Source organism: Schistocerca piceifrons, chromosome 8 (genome assembly GCF_021461385.2).
Source record: "Schistocerca piceifrons isolate TAMUIC-IGC-003096 chromosome 8, iqSchPice1.1, whole genome shotgun sequence".
In the NCBI taxonomy this organism is placed as follows: domain Eukaryota; kingdom Metazoa; phylum Arthropoda; class Insecta; order Orthoptera; family Acrididae; genus Schistocerca; species Schistocerca piceifrons.
The window spans coordinates 411798399-411815783 of NC_060145.1; positions in this window are offsets into that span (position 1 = coordinate 411798399).

A 17385-nucleotide genomic window follows, 5' to 3' on the forward strand; every position below is an offset into this window, starting at 1 on the left:
TGCTGGGCAAAGACTCAGAAGTGTCAGACTTCCGAAGTCTGGTGAGGTTCTTTGAGTCGGTAGTTAAGAAGAATCAATTTTTGCACCAGCTGTACAGTCCCAAGGAAATTATGAGGCACTGCAATATCAGATTACCTCTACACTACCAACTCCTAATCGGACAGTGCAACGATTCCATTGAATCATTCAAGAGTGCTCTATGTTAATTAGACCATGTTGACGAAATACAAAACGTAAGAGACAGGAAAAGGCAATAGGCAAGGCTCATCAGAAGGGTACGATGACAGTTGAAATGGTGGAAAATACCGATCACAGGGAAACAACAACTGGAACTACAGAGGAAATAACCAGCCGTTGTTGGAGAAGTAGATGAGGCAATTAACAAAAGTAATTGCAGTGAACAGCCACAATATCCAAACCAGTTCCAGCAGGGCACTGGAGAACCACAGCAGCAAAGAAACAACTGTGAGAACAACAGTCAGCAAAATAACTAACAAGATAAAAATACCCGGATTAGGCTACCTAACCTGTCACAGGGAAAACGTAGCAGAAGTATAAATAAAAACTGATGCTCGGCTGTTGCAAAAACAGCTCCAAACAAGGCTGCAGAAAATTTCGGAACAAGGAACATCAACATATTAGAATACGAAGACACAAGAGAGCTCTTGCGTGTTGAAAAAGAAGTAACGACACGACAGGGTCAACATCCCACTATTCTCGTCCCCGAAGACAACGTCAATCACACGTGTGAACAGCGAAAGCTACATTACGATGGCCGTCGCTTCGCTGGCAACAAAAGCAGTAGTCGATATGAATTTCCTGAACCATCAGGCCGTATTGGACGTGCGATGAGGAGAGCTCACATTACAAAAAGACTGAGTCATAAAAATTACATTTGCTGATCACGCAATATGTGAGCAAATTCCTGCTGAATGTCTCAATCTAAATTACACCGAAAAACGGGACGAAGATAGAAATCCGCCGTGGCGTCGTGAACGCAGACGCACTGGGCAAGAAGATTATTCCAGCGCACGACAAGGATGATCTAGAAGAAATATTTCTTGAAAAGGCGGATGTACTTCTACCAAAAACGGTAACAATCCCAAATTTCGAATACGCATTCCGAGTGTACGAACACACAACATTCTTTATGCCAATTTACCAGATTTCACTCGCTTACCGTCGCAGAGTTTTCTTAGAGATAAAGAGCATACTAGATGATATCATTGAAAATGCATCCTCCACATACAACAATCAACTCACGGTGTAGAAAAGTCCGGCGGCTAAAACCGTTTGGTGCTAGATTCACGCCAGATTAATACTATCTTAGAACCAGAAATTGATTGTCCCGAGAAGCTGGAGGAACTCCTACAAAACTTCCATGACGTAACAGTATTCTTGTCCCTCGGCTTGCGGTATAGTTTCAACCAAACTACGCTCCACCCAGACGGCAGGAAACACACTGCATTTCTATCGTTCCATGGGTGTTACCCATTCGATTGGCTACCACTCGCGTTAAACGTGTCCTGAACTGCCTTCGTTAGGGAACTCTATAGTGTCTTCAATGGTTCTTTAAAACAAATAATCACCACATACGTAGACGACCACTTGATTGCGGAACCGACGTGGAGAGCACACAATGTGATCTTAAGAGAAATACTACGAACATTCAATGTGGCGTAACAGCTAACATCACGAGGTCAAACGTCACGAAGTCATGCATTGGGACTTCACGAGTAAAATTTCTCTCATAACATCACTGCGGAAGGAATCTCATCAGACAAGATCGAGGCAATAGCCTAATTTACAACGCCAATAACTAAGAAACAACTCCTTGGAATTCTCAGTGTTGCAAATTTCTGCAAGAGATTCAATCATTTGAAGAAATTAGGTAGAGCACGATTATGCCAACTCACTAGCAAGAAGACGACGTAGCACTGGGGCAACATGGCAGAAGATGAATTCCAAACCCTCAAATCAGTGCTGGTTAATGCTCCAATTTTGTCGCAACCTAACCCCGTGGTGCTCATACTCTGGCTTGTCGCAGTGATCTTCCAGAGGTATCAGCAAGAGGGAAAATAGGCATATAAGAACATCACTTTTAGAAGCTGTATTCCCAGTAAATGCAAGAGAAACTGATCAAGTTGGAAGCTTTGGCTGTCGCACCTGGCTTCGAAAAATTTCGGTTTTTTAACAATTTTTGGAAGATGACTGCCGACAATCGTTAAATAACTTATAAAATGCGTATTTGAACTATCAGTTGTTTTTATTTTAAGCCAAAATTCTACGGGTTTCGGTCTTGGACCATCTTCACGGATGAAGGGCTAAATTGGTTTAAGCCACCATGTTTCTTTAGTCATTACTTAAAATGTGTAATGCGTTTCAAGAAAGATATTTATATTCGTGAAACGCACAACATAGTTTTAGTAGTGTCTAATGCGATATGACGGCTTAAACTATTTCAAACTTTCATCCGTGAAGAAGGTCCAAGACCGAAACAGGTAGAATTTGGGTTTAAAGTAAAAACAGCTGATGGTTCAAATTTGCATTTTATACATTTCGATTTTTCTTGTATAGGGGAAAAATAAGAGTCCACACCGATCACAATACCTTGGAGTCCATAATATAGCGAAGCTAAACAGTAAGAGACTGACGATATGGGCACTTATGCTACATGGGAACCACTTTACAATTACGCACTTACCAGGGAAGGATAACATCAGCACAGATACGCTGCCATATTCGCTTGTGGGATTGGAAACAAATAGCGCAAACCCACTAGAAAAAGAGCACTACAGCCTGTATTAGTCTATATTTGAAAGGTGGCGTTTGAGAACTATAACACCATGAGCCTAAAGAACATCAACAGGGACCAAGACAAGAACCTTGTCCTACTTGCTCCAAAGAAGAGGGACAAGATCATCTGGCACACTCACCTTAGCTACGCACATTTTGGGGCCAGGAAATGCTACCTGAAATTACCCCCACTGTGTCACATTCTGTGAACTGAAGAATTCGGAAACTTTTGGCAGTGTGTAAAGCCTGTCAGAAATCACATGCACCTTTGCATCCAATAATTTCATCTAAACGCAAACATCCCCAAGCAACTGATTTAATGAGTCCTTTTGTGGGCACAGGTGGAGGATGTAGTAGTGGAGCTGACATTAGAATATTTCACCTTAACCCCCAGAAAAAGGCAGCCACACAGACAGTGTGCATACTCTTCTGCAAAAATTGCTTGACCCATGTCGGTCATGTAGGCAGGGTTGTTTCTGACAATATACCTCCAGTTTCCGTCAGAAAGACGGGAAACAGTGTTAAGAAACCACAGATTCAAACGAATATACGCATCCATGTGGCATCCCCAATCGTTCCTGCCAGAGAGGGTAATGATAAGTCTGGGAAACCTTTGCCATATACAATGCGTGACATGACATGCCACCTGGGCTGTTTTCCTACGCTATTTCCAGGACATGACGAACGAGTTGCCACATTGAGTGACTAAGACAGGACCAGAGACTATTGTCAAGAAAAGGCAACTCAGAGACCTATCCCGTGAAGTCGACTTTCCCCGCGAACTTTAGGGCTACACAAGCAACTTGTTGACCTGGCATTTGGGAGATTGCAAGACGCCAGAGTGAGAAGGAAGGCATAGATAGAAGAAATCTGCATTGGTGAAAAGTTGTTGGTTAAAAGTTTCCATCTGTGTAACGGACAGAAACATCTATGCCACAAATTCTACCCTACCTATTGTGGACCTGTCTGAGTCTGCAGGACAGCTCACATGAACACACTGGAACTCGAGACCGTGAAGTCAAGGAAATTTCTCGGTATTCACAATATCTATCATGTGAAACCAATTGTGGAATAGGTATATACACTAGTTCATTTAGGTTAAAGAATCAATTTGTACTTAGAACTAGGAGATATTGCATAGCGTCGTCTAGATTCTACGTTTATTGTACGTCAGTATTTCTTGTATTTGCAGTTATCATGTATTAGCTTAGGTATGACTCCTTGTGGAATGTGGTCGAATGAGTTGAATGGTTGTTACACCATCGTGTCAATGCTTTCACTGTTTTTTTTTTAAATCTCATGGGTCTTAACTGCTTAGGGCATCAGTCCCTAAGCTTACTCACTACTTAACCTAAATTATCCTAAGGACAGACACACACACCCATGCCCGAGGGAGGACTCAAACCTCCGCCGGGATCAGCCATGACAGTCCATGAGTGCAGCGCCTTAGACCGCTCGGCTAATCCCGAGCGGCTGCTTTCACTGTCTACTTGAAAATTAGGATTGAATAGAAATTCGTCATAAGTGACTGTTACCCGTATAAATTGTCACTTTCTTGTGGCATGACAATCCATGCACGTTGCTAAACTCTTTGTCCAACCAGCATTTTACCTGTATGGTAAAATGCCATTGTGTCCTTAGACATACTATCGTTGCCCAATATCACTCTCAAAAGAGAGGAAGAATATTAGCCGAGAAAATTCGCATTATGAACATCTAATTCAGCTGTATAATTTTGTCGCAATGTCTTCTATAATATCACTGTCAAATGGTTCAAATGGATCAAATGGCTCTGAGCACTATGGGATTTAACTTCTGAGGTCATCAGTCCCCTAGAACTTAGAACTACTTAAACCTAACTAACCTAAGAGCTTCAGACACATCCATGCCCAAGGCACGATTCGAACCTGCGACCGTAGCTGTCTTGTGGTTCCAGACTAAAGCGCCTATAACCGCTCGGCCATTACGGCCGGCAATATCACTGTTGTCTGTGATATTATTTCCGTCCTTTTTCCGATGTATCTTACACACTGCCAAAGAGGATAGTGTGCGTTGCTTTCTGCTGCTTCGCTGTGACGAGATTGCGGTCATGCCACTGCGCGTGTTTGTCTCGATTTTCGAGTGCGTTACGAGTGGTATTAGCTGCCCACGCATTAGGTACGTGGAGACGGTACTTCCGCTGGGATCCTGGGCCATCGCCAGTCGATCGATGAAACCTTTCCACTGATCTTTTTATTTGTTGAAAATAATTTGACAGTCTAGATGGCAAGATTTATTAAAGACAACTGGTTTCAACAGGTCTGAAACATTTTGCGTAAGACATGGCCATTGTACGCTGAATCTCAGGTACAACTGTATAAGTTTTGTATTTTACCGGCGCCATGAGAATGCCGCGGGCGAAATGTATATAATGAGGCACGTGCACGTACAGTGCGAGTCTAGGTGGTGTGGCGTACGTCAGGCTCAGAGTAAAGAATGCAGTAGTTAGAAGGGGATCACTGGTGAGGATGAAGATCAGCCTACATTGGGGAACTATTTCAACTTTTCATATTTTATTAATGTGGCGATCCAACAAGGGGAAGACTGGAGGCATTTTTGTAGTATGTTAAGCAACATGTAGGCGAGAAATAATGACACTTATGTTTTAGATGTGCGAATCGAGGAGCAGTTTTCCTAAGACAGAGCATCTATGCAGGCGAACGGAAGCATGGTTTCAGACCACTTTGGCATTCGGTGACAAGGCCACCAGGAGAACTAAGAACAGGAGGAATGTATGTAGCATTGTCGTAATCTAAGAGCAGAGAGGCTTTAGAGGTAAAGCTGACAGGTGATGGGTAAAGAAAATAAATTTATACTATGTCTTGTGTGGAATCAGCATGTTTGAGTTATGAGTGGATGCAGTGCTAGTCTAACATAGTGATATGCATGACGTGAAATGGTACTAACACAATGACACGCAGATCAGAGATACTTCGCATCGCCTTCTTAAGATAACTGTAACTATTATGGATGTCATGGTTAATCAATATGATAACATTTCTTCTTTTCCTTTTATTACAGTCACTCAAATAACCACATATATGTTCATGCAGTATTTATTTAAAAGAGCTCATTTTTGTGTTGTTGTTCTGTTTATAAGAAACTATATGTAAACAATGATGTAAAGATATGGGACTGAAGCATACTATGAAGACAGTGCAGATTTTTGGAGCTGTCAAATCTGGTATTGACACATCGCGTGGGGCACTGCGAGGAAACAGTCTGGAGCCGGGACGACCACCACAAGGCAGCTGGCAGAACACCCGCGGCGAGTGCAGCGCAGGACAGCATTGGGCGGGTGGATAGTCAACAGTGCTGAATGAATGCCGGAACACCTGGGGGCCAGCCAGCTGCATTTGCAACCAAACGAGAGTGAGAGTGGATAGGGAGTCGTGTCAATGCCGCTGCTGCCATAATCCAACTGACCCTAGCCAGTTACGAATGGATGTGGCCCACAGGGCAAGAGTGACCCATGGTTTACGTCACGCCACACTCTCGACATTCTTGCAGATGGCCTGGCACCAAGTAACGGAAGCCGAAAGCAACCATCCAGCTAGCGATTGGATAACTGGGACCCACCAGACAGGCGGCTCATCCGTGACATCACGACACACCCTCGAGGGACCTGCAGACAAGCCGGCGCCACAAGTTCCTGAGGATTCCTCCAAGCAGACACACCCCTCTATAGACGGCGTGTGGAGTCTGATGGCCAGGATCAGGACGATTTTCTCCTGCAGTCATGCACTGTGACACAGACGAGTGTTGTCAATTGTGGAATCATCACAAACTACCCAATGGCACAATGAGGGGCAAAAACTCACCACTAGGAGACATGTTGTGCACCAAATACAACACTGTCTCTCCAAATAATCGGAGGGAAGAATGCACTCCTTTATATACCCGTTAGAGAGACAGGATAGGGGCAGAGATGTCATTTCCTGAGTTGAAGATGTCGGGTGCTGTCCATCTACACCAGTGTTTCATTTTTTTCCCACCAGATGCCACGCAATTCATACTTGACAGCATGCCAGAGTGCCAACTACGCCAGGTCGAGATGATGCCAGCAGCTCAGGTGCTGTCCTGATACTGCCAAGGACAAGATGGGGGACCAGAGCCATTCTCTGCTGCTCTGACATAAGGTGCTGAGTGAAGGGCAACCATCACTCTTGAACTCGCTGCACCTTCATGTCCCCGCCAGTCCAGAGAGAATTTGTGCGTGTGTCTAGTGCCGTGTTTTATCCACGTGGCTTTGTAAAAGTAAATTGACTCTCCAGGGACTCTTGCGGATGGAGTGATAAAATGTTTTGAGTAACTCTTGATTTAATGTAATTTTGTACATTTTCTTGTGAAACTGACTAAATTTTTGATGCAGCTATACTTATAAAGAAATTTGTCAATCACGTATGTAATTTCAATTTGAAAAGGCAAATGTCTTGAAGGTAGTAGAAACAATATTACCTTGCCCTAGGAAATAAGCTCAACACATGACAAACGTTACTTGCTTGTTTACATTTTGGGAAAGAGTGTGTTTCTTAAATTATAATTATTGTCTGTTTACGTATTATGTATTGAAGCATTAGTTTGGTTTCGGTTCATTTAATTATTTTCAAGTAATAATAGCTTTCATATAGATAAGTGACATCAATAATCATTTCGTACTTTTCACTGATATACTTTGCCTGGGGAAGAAAAAGTTGGATTATCTTATTTATTATGTGTTAGTGCCGTCTTCCCTTTTTTACCTTTTCTCCTTCTCCATCCTTGTACGAGTGATCGTATTAGAATGAGTACAGACTGAGTTTAACAGAATAAGGACGGACTAGAATTAGACAAAGTAAAGTAGAGGCAATATCAAATTACCTATTGGGCAAGTTCAGGAAAGGGAACGTAACACTATAGGTAACCTAGCTGGCAGGAGTTTTCAGGTTGGTCACAGGGGCGGTGGTCGTACGCCCACCACCTAAGTTTGAACGGGAGAGCAGTTGTCGGGCAGCATGCCATGTCCTAGTCTAGCGGGACCTGAGGACATGAGCGGACTCGCTGGGTGCAGCTCTTTTCATTAAAAGTAAAGTAAACTCGAAATTTTTCTCGGCACAGTAATTTTGTGAGAGAACGTTAGTTTATTTGTGCAGTTTTCTTTGTATGTTGTGTTCAACCCTACAGCACGAGGGTGGCAGATTGAATATTGTCTGTTGCTGTCTTATTTTAATTTCAAGCCGCCTCAAAACTTAATTATGAGAATACGAGCTATGTGAGAGAGATTTAATATGAGAATTTTGTTTTTGTAGTGTCGTTTGTGCCTGGTATATGAACCTGTGTCATGTCGCACAAAAGTCAAGGCCCCCTTCTGCAATCCAATGTAAAGTAGTGTCAATCCAAATTACTTGAAACTACATCCTCAATCAGTGATTCATGTTAGCCATGAAGCTTAGTAATTTTAGAGATCGTTTGGAAACGAACTGAGTGTGTTCAAGCATTCCACCCATCTCGTATCTTTATGCAAATTTGTAGCGTTTTAATAATTTTTCTAATTTAAGTAATGTTTTAAATCAGACCTTGCCCCGATTTTCGTGGTACAGCCTGCAGTCACACTTGTTCCTCAGCCTAGATTTAGCTCTGTTCTCACATGCTACACCCAACTTAATAAAGTATTGCATTGTTCACTTCAGAAAACAAATTCCATATGTGTTGCTTAATTAAATGTTTCACTCTACTGGAAATGAACGTAAGAATTAACTTGATAATTTTGTAGAAATTTGTTCACCGCTTTCAAGTAGATCTCGGTCCACACTCTATGTTGTTCTAACTGCATGTGCACGTAGTTGACTTGATGTGTACAGTGTAGTTGAATGAATCGTTTATTTTCCTTTCCATTACTTTCTAAGAGGAGGCACATGTGACCATAATCATATACTTAGTGAGACCATTGCTCGTAAAGTCTTCAATTGCAGGTCTGCGTAGTTCAAAATGTGATGAATATGTTGCATAGAACGCATTATAAATTTTGAAACTTTTATCTTGCCTGTTTTAGGACAAATAAATGCAGATTGTCAGCAAACTAAATTCCGCCAATTGCTCAAACTCCCTTTGTCTGATACTGATGAATCTAATTTCACAGCAGGATTTTAACAATTCGTATAATTATTGAATTAATAATTGTAACAGGGTTCAATGAATAAGTTAATGAATGAACCTATGCCAGTCCCAATGATAAGATTACGAGCTCCCACTACGTTTACGTGTTGCTCATAGCTACTCGTGCCATTAATATTATCCGTTACCCATGCAGAAGGTCTATGTTGGCCTCTATTACAGTTTCTCAGGTGTTTGCCGAGAACAAGTGAAATAGAGTTCTTAACCATGAGGTAAAATGTGTAGCGAGACTATCAGTGAGCCAATAAACAAAATATCATTGAGTCAATTATATAGAAGAACGAAACGGTAATCTTACAGTATGATTGAAACCATGTAGATGACTTAGCAGGGGTAAATTACTGAGGTAGAGAACGGTTCGAACTCACGGAATAATAATCTGATTAAGGACTTTAATCGTCACTGACCTCAGAAATTGTATGGTTGAGTAAAAATACTAACGCAAAACCTTTTAAGCCATTTAGTAATTGTTTATCTGGTGTGCTAACGATCTTGACGTCAATCATGCTACTCACAGCAATGTTCATATGTTCTTGCAGGCTTGCAGCTTTGCGTGAGTGGGTGACCCCTCTGCTGAATGAGAACAAGTTAGGATGCCTTTTTCATCTGTGGTCTTGTTTGGCAACGTCGCTTCTATCACCTATGGCATCATTATGATATCTTAATAGTATCTGATGATTTCCTAGTGTCACACTATACCATTCTGGTTAGACGCTACCCATTCGGAAATCAACCGTAAGTGGGGGCTAGTGGGATGTCACTCTCTCACTTACTTTTCATGTTCAGTGCTATTCTTTAATGTTGGCATTACACTTCGGAGATCGTTTTTGTGAGACTACAGGAAGATACCAAAATGGGCAGGTTTTGATGGGAGAATGTACAGTGATAATGCATGTGTGATATTTATGGTAGCTCTTCTTCAAATAGTACTGTCTGTAGTTGACAACAGGCAGGCTATTTGGTTTTGAAACAGAAAATATTGCAGTGGACATTTAGGGCTTGGAGGCCATATGCAGCTGCTACGGAGGGTAACATTTCAGTCTTAATGGGGAGAGGTACTCGTTCCAAGAATTTCTCACACGGTTGTGCAGACAGTGTTTTCAATTGAAGAGGCGAAAGACAGCCTACGTGGCCTGTTAGGCCACAGTACGGGCAGTGGAGCAGAAAAGAAAGAAGGTCACCCAGCCGAGCGGTTTGTACGGTGTCATAAACGCCCATTGTGTATAGAGCTGGCGTCCATAACAATGCACGAGTTTCCATATACACCTTGAACCGGGCACTATAGGTGGTGCCGTTAGGTGTTGTCGTCTCTGTACGTGCCACGTTTTGAAAGCCTCGAGCCTTTGGAAGAATTTCCCAATGAAATACAACACCAAAGTGGCTCTGGAGCGGTCATGTTGGAACTCAAATGCTCTTTAGTTTAACCGAGGCACCTGGTGCGACATGCTGTTGCGTTTGACCCATCTCTGGGATAAATGTGTTGTTCACTTTAGGACTAAACGAATACTCTCAAACACGCTGCCTAAAGTGCCTGTGGGAAACACCGTTCTGGAGTATAATGTCGTTTCCTCCCTGTGCGGAAGTTTATGAATCATGGATTGGCTGCCTCTCCAGCAGGGAAAAGAATATTATTTTTATTTTGGTCTGTTGATTGAGCAGACTAGCTAGAGGGGAAATGTGCTCTCATGGAGCCTTGTGATTGACACAAAACTGTGCAGGTGCGGCTGGGTTGATGCACTTTCCAAGTTTATCGAGTTTTGATGGTAAGGTGCCGCGTGGGAAAAAAGAGGACTCCCGTCTGGAGAGAAAATACAGAACTCTTATCATAAGAGAGTTGCACGTTGGGGCACTCTGTGACTTCACACGCATTGGTCTTGAATGGGGAGCCGGTCGTGAAATCTCAGCTATAACGACCGTCTGGATCTCAATTATCTCGGATAATTCACTGCGCTGAGGACAATCCTACACGTATCAGGTCTGCTGCCTTGACGTTTGAGCTCCTGCCGTATGAGTAAGTGGTGTGGCTGGCGGATGGGAGGGTCACCCACTGGAATCTGATGAGATTTCAGGCCTCTGAAACGTGCTCTCTCCCAACTATGTGTTTTAGTGAACTTCGCTTTCTATCTGTGTTTGGTTTCCCGCCCTTGTCGCGGTTGCGTCGTTGCTCTTCTTCCTTCTACGTGTCGCAGCAGTGATGTCTATCGATATTTTTGCCGTGTACCATATTTGGTTTGGTGTGTATAGTTTCTGGCAAGGGGGTCTGGACGGAGTCGGTCGGTTGTCGCGGAAGAGGGAAGTTCTCCGCGCGGTGCAATCGGCTGGGGCCGCTGGCAGTCAAATGGTTCAAATGGCTCTGAGCACTATGGGACTTAACATCTGTGGTCATCAGTCCCCTAGAACTTAGAACTACTTAAACCTAATTAACCTAAGGACATCACACACATCCATGCCCGAGGCAGGATTCGAACCTGTGACCTTAGCAGTCGCGCGGTTCCGGACTGAGCGCCTAGAACCGCTAGACCACCGCGGCCGGCTCGCTGGCAGTCCCTGTGCAGTGTCGGAGCTTGTGTGGAGCTGTCCGATCGCTACGAGCTTCGTGGTTCGCCGACTGAGAATGTCAAGGTTGAGTAGTGCTTTCAACCACCCAAGCCACATCTATTCTTGTTGTGGCGGTTCGCTTCGGTGGATTGCTGTTGGGGAGGTTTTCCGGTGAGCAATACTGCTGAGATTTACCCGCCATGCGGTGCAATTAACTATTTGGGTCGACTTCGATTTGGGTGCACCAGTGGAATTTTCTGCCTTGTGGCCGTTAGTGTTGTGGTTACCTGCCCTGAGCACTGATGTAAATTCAGGCAGTGTTCTTTTGAGCTAGTTAACTATTACAGTGTTTCAAATTCAAGTGTACCAGCGGAATTTTCTGCCTAGTGGCCGTTAGTGTTCCAGTTACCTGCCCTGGCCACTAACGTAATTCCAGGCAGAGTCCTTACCTTACCTGTTGTCGCTGTCCGACATGGTGTGTAATTTTGACAGCTAATACGTACTCCATTCTGGATTATCACGTTTGTAAGTTGGCCAATTGGGGTTCTCCTGTACTGATTGACGGGAAGCAAGTTGTTGTGTCAGTCGGTCCGTGGCTGCCCCCTGGTTGGGTTTCGACGGATCAAGTATAGTTGGGCTCACCACCTGTCTCACCTAAGTGAACGAGAGAAGACCGACCTCCCTGGAGGCCTTCTGAGTGCCATCGGTGTTTAATTATCTATTGTCAGCTATTTTAAGTTTTAGGCTTATGTTTATTGTCGTTTCTTAAAATTTTGCTAAATTGATTTTTAAATTTATCTTTCAAGCTTAAACACTGTGGCCTTCTGCCTTTAAAGATGATGGTAATATATTTTGAAAATTTGAAGTTTGATTGTGGCCCTCAGCCATTGGTATTGCACCTTGCATATGTTGTTTCTTTAAATAATTTTATTCCTATCTTAATTCGATTTTTATCTTGTTGATTTTTTTTGTAGTTAAACATGCTGGCCTTCTGCCTTTAAAGGTCTGTGGAAATAGATTCCGAAATTTTGAAATTTATTTGTGGCCCACAGACATTAGTGTTGCAAAGTGTGCGCTGATATGAAACTTCCTGGCAGATTGAAACTGTGTGCCGGACCGAGACTCGAACTCGGGACCTTTTCCTTTCGCAGGAGAGCTTCTGTAAAGCTTGGAAGGTAGGAGACGAGGTACTGGCAGACGTAAAGCTGTGAGGACGGGCCGTGAGTCGTGCTTGGGTAGCTCAGTTCGTAGAGCACTTGCCCGCGAAAGGCAAAGGTCCCTACTTCAGATCTCGGTCCGGCACACAGGTTTAATCTGCCAGGAACTTTCATATTTGTGTTGCACCTTGTATATTTTGCATTTTGTGTCTTGAATTATTTTATTGCTATCTTAACTGGACTTTTTTGTTTTCTCTTTTTTAAAATTTTTGGTTAGCCTTCTGCCTTTAAAGGTCTATGGTAATATATTCTAAAGTTTTGGAAATTAATTGTGGCACTCAGCCATTTGTACACATATGTTGTTTTTTTAATCATTTTATTGCTATCTTCATTGGATTTTATCTTGTTAAGATTTCTTGTTCGACGCCTTCAGCTGTGAAAGAGTTACTAAATTACAATAAATGAGAATTAGAAGCTGAAACAGATCTCAACCCTTGGCCCATTTCACAATCCTATTACCTGTTCTTCCCAGCGGGTTTAGCGGGCGTTTCAGGCTTTATCAAAAAGCAATTGCAATCTGTCTGTCAGATCGACTGCCTACGACTTTGGGTATTTCGTGCCTACGATAACGTATTACAGACGTAGCATATCGCTACTCTGCCTACACTTGCGCTACGACCGTCACCTGAGACAGCACTGGGCATCAAGAAAGGGGTACAGCATTGCTGCTCCAGCTTGTCAGGGCAAACAGAAAGAATCGCCAGTAATTTTCAGCTGCATCAACGTAGTGTATCTCCTGCGTAGAATGAATCCATCAAAGTTTATTCAGCATTAGATAATGTCACAATTCTTAGTCATGTTCTGAGCCAGAGTAAATAGATTACACAGATAAACCTTAGCTCTGCCAACCAAACGGCATCCAGTGAGGTGCTAATTATTTGTTGCTTCTACTTGTGTTGCCAACTATTCTTGTTTCGTTCGTCATCTCATTTAACTTGTGTTAACTGTTCTATTTTATGATCAATAAACTCATGCTATATTTTATGAGATTAAATCTGTGTTGGTATACGTTAATCACCCATCACTAATTGAGTACAAGAATGACAGGGCCACCTTTTTATTAAGTTTTCTCAGAATTCAAGATTTACTTAAGATTCTTATAAAAATGGTGACCTCGAATGCAGGCTAGCAATAGCGACCGCTGTCAAAGGGCAGATTTAATTTAGAAGACGGATAGCCAGGTACAAAAGTGAAAGGCTTACAAGTTACAGCGATTGCTGTCAGTGTGTAAACTTGCATTTGACTGAAGTCTTTCAGTTAGAACGGCAGGACCAGTGTATACTGCTTCATTAATAAATGCGTCAATAGATACACGTTATATGAATATAAACTCCTGGAAATGGAAAAAAGAACACATTGACACCGGTGTGTCAGACCCACCATACTTGCTCCGGACACTGCGAGAGGGCTGTACAAGCAATGATCACACGCACGGCACAGCGGACACACAAGGAACCGCGGTGTTGGCCGTCGAATGGCGCTAGCTGCGCAGCATTTGTGCACCGCCGCCGTCAGTGTCAGCCAGTTTGCCGTGGCATACGGAGCTCCATCGCAGTCTTTAACACTGGTAGCATGCCGCGACAGCGTGGACGTGAACCGTATTTGCAGTTGACGGACTTTGAGCGAGGGCGTATAGTGGGCATGCGGGAGGCCGGGTGGACGTACCGCCGAATTGCTCAACACGTGGGGCGTGAGGTCTCCACAGTACATCGATATTGTCGCCAGTGGTCGGCGGAAGGTGCACGTGCCCGTCGACCTGGGACCGGACCGCAGCGACGCACGGATGCACGCCAAGATCGTAGGATCCTACGCAGTGCCGTAGGGGACCGCACCGCCACTTCCCAGCAAATTAGGGACACTGTTGCTCCTGGGGTATCGGCGAGGACCATTCGCAACCGTCTCCATGAAGCTGGGCTACGGTCCCACACACCGTTAGGCCGTCTTCCGCTCACGCCCCAACATCGTGCAGCCCGCCTCCAGTGGTGTCGCGACAGGCGTGAATGGAGGGACGAATGGAGACTTGTCGTCTTCAGCGATGAGAGTCGCTTCTGCCTTGGTGCCAATGATGGTCGTATGCGTGTTTGGCGCCGTGCAGGTGAGCGCCACAATCAGGACTGCATACGACCGAGGCACACAGGGCCAACACCTGGCATCATGGTGTGGGGAGCGATCTCCTACACTGACCGTACACCACTGGTGATTGTCGAGGGGACACTGAATAGTGCACGGTACATCCAAACCGTCATCGAACCCATCGTTCTACCATTCCTAGACCGGCAAGGGAACTTGCTGTTCCAACAGGACAATGCACGTCCGCATGTATCCTGTGCCACCCAACGTGCTCTAGAAGGTGTAAGTCAACTACCCTGGCTAGCAAGATCTCCGGATCTGTCCCCCATTGAGCATGTTTGGGACTGGATGAAGCGTCGTCTCACGCGGTCTGCACGTCCAGCACGAACGCTGGTCCAACTGAGGCGCCAGGTGGAAATGGCATGGCAAGCCGTTCCACAGGACTACATCCAGCATCTCTACGATCGTCTCCATGGGAGAATAGCAGCCTGCATTGCTGCGAAAGGTGGATATACACTGTACTAGTGCCGACATTGTGCATGCTCTGTTGCCTGTGTCTACGTGCCTGTGGTTCTGTCAGTGTGATCATGTGATGTATCTGACCCCAGGAATGTGTCAATAAAGTTTCCCCTTCCTGGGACAATGAATTCACGGTGTTCTTATTTCAATTTCCAGGAGTGTATCTTACAGCTACTTTCCGTTCAATAGATCTGCTATGTACCGTCGTAACATGCTCTGTTAACTATCTGATTAAATACGGCTTTAAACACTGCCTTGAGATAGTGACAAGTTGTGCCTGCACGCAATAATACTATGCCTTACTGAGGTACTGTTTTTAATATATGGACATGTCACTTAATTGTGACTGTCAATTTCTGCAAAAACAATGTCAATAAACACTAGGTATTAAGTAAATTTTGAAAGTCAATCGTGCAATTATTTTATACATTTAATGTACCGATTTTACAGGTTCACGTGTTTTACTCCTGTACCTCGTACTCACCTGAGGGTTCTACTTTAACCATAATGGCCGAGCAGGAAGGTTGGACGTGGATATAGACATGTAAACAATTGGTATAAAGAGGCTATGGGAGACATGTTAAATGACGTAAACATCTCTGTACTCTAGAATCATACAAAATACCTAAGCATGTATTCAAACTCAGCTCACACATGATTCCAATCTGCCAAATAACAGCCAACAAAGAGAACCTGGAAATAGTTTTACAGAAGTGGCTGTTAGCGCCTACATTGTTTCAACAGCTATTAAGCTGCCTTAACAAAAGTTGCCCTAAGCCAAGAAAGCATCGATTCAGATGGATTTCTTCCACTGTCTGCTCTATAGGGCGCTGATCATTTCCACGCATTACACTAGCAACTCCATTCTAGCGACTCCAGATTAGGTTTCATTCGGAATTTTGGAGAAAAATATTATTTTTTTGAGTGGGGGTAAGGGACTTGTGCGGAAACTAAAACCTTGGGGGAATTTTTGGGTAAGAGAATTTCGGTACTGGGAAAATTGGAGATATATTTTATGTGCCTAGCTTTATTATTAATACAACTCTGACATTTTACCTCAGACAACACATACTTCTAGTTATTCTCTCTCTGTTTCTCTCTCTCTGGTTTCAATCGCTACATCTTTCATTTTGTTGTCTCTCGTGTTAGCTTCATATAGATTGCTGCAAGATACCGATGCAAGTGTCAAACACATCGACGTCACGATGTGTTCTAACTTAGCTAGTTATAGCTGGAAGACCATGCAGTGCCTTATATAAAGATTAATTCTCCCTTACAGAGCCAAAGCGAGATGTATGCTTCTGCGGTTTATATTTTTGTAGATGTAAAATTCAGTAAGCAGTGATTTCGGCCGACATTTGACGAGTGGTTGTCATTTTCCGATACTTAGATACAACAATGCACAGGCTTCGTTGCTGCACATTGCGTCAGTATTTGGCTGTTCTCTTGCAGTCACCAAAGGAGTAACTTATTCAGAACACACGTGCCGAAAGTAAAGGGTTTAGGCATACGTCTCGTGGATGTTGTATTGTGTGTATTTTGTTGGTTGTTGTGTCTGCGTGTTTTTATTATTTTTACTACAGGTGAAAGTGAGGAACTAGTTATGTCTTACCTAAAGTAATTATAAACGAAGATACAGGTTTTTCTGGCTGATTGGATGCGGACCGCTACGAATTCCTCTCCTGTGCCATACTTATCTCAGAGTAGCACTCGCGACCTATATCCTCAATTATGTGCTCGATTTGTTCCACTCTCTGTCTCTACAGTTTTTAGCGTCTACTGTTTTCTCTAGTACGTTGAAAGTTATTTAGTGATGTCATAACATATGTCCTACCATCCTGTCCCTTCTTCTCAGTGTTCTCCGAGTATTCCTTTCCTCTATGATTCTGCGAGGAACCTTCTCATTCCGTACCTTATCAGTCCTCCCAAGTTTCTGCTGCAGCACCGCATGTCAGACGCTTCGATCCTCTTTTCTTCCATTTTTCCCACAGTCCATGTTTCCGTACCATACAGTGCTGTGCTCCAAATGTACTACATTCTCAGAAATTTCTTT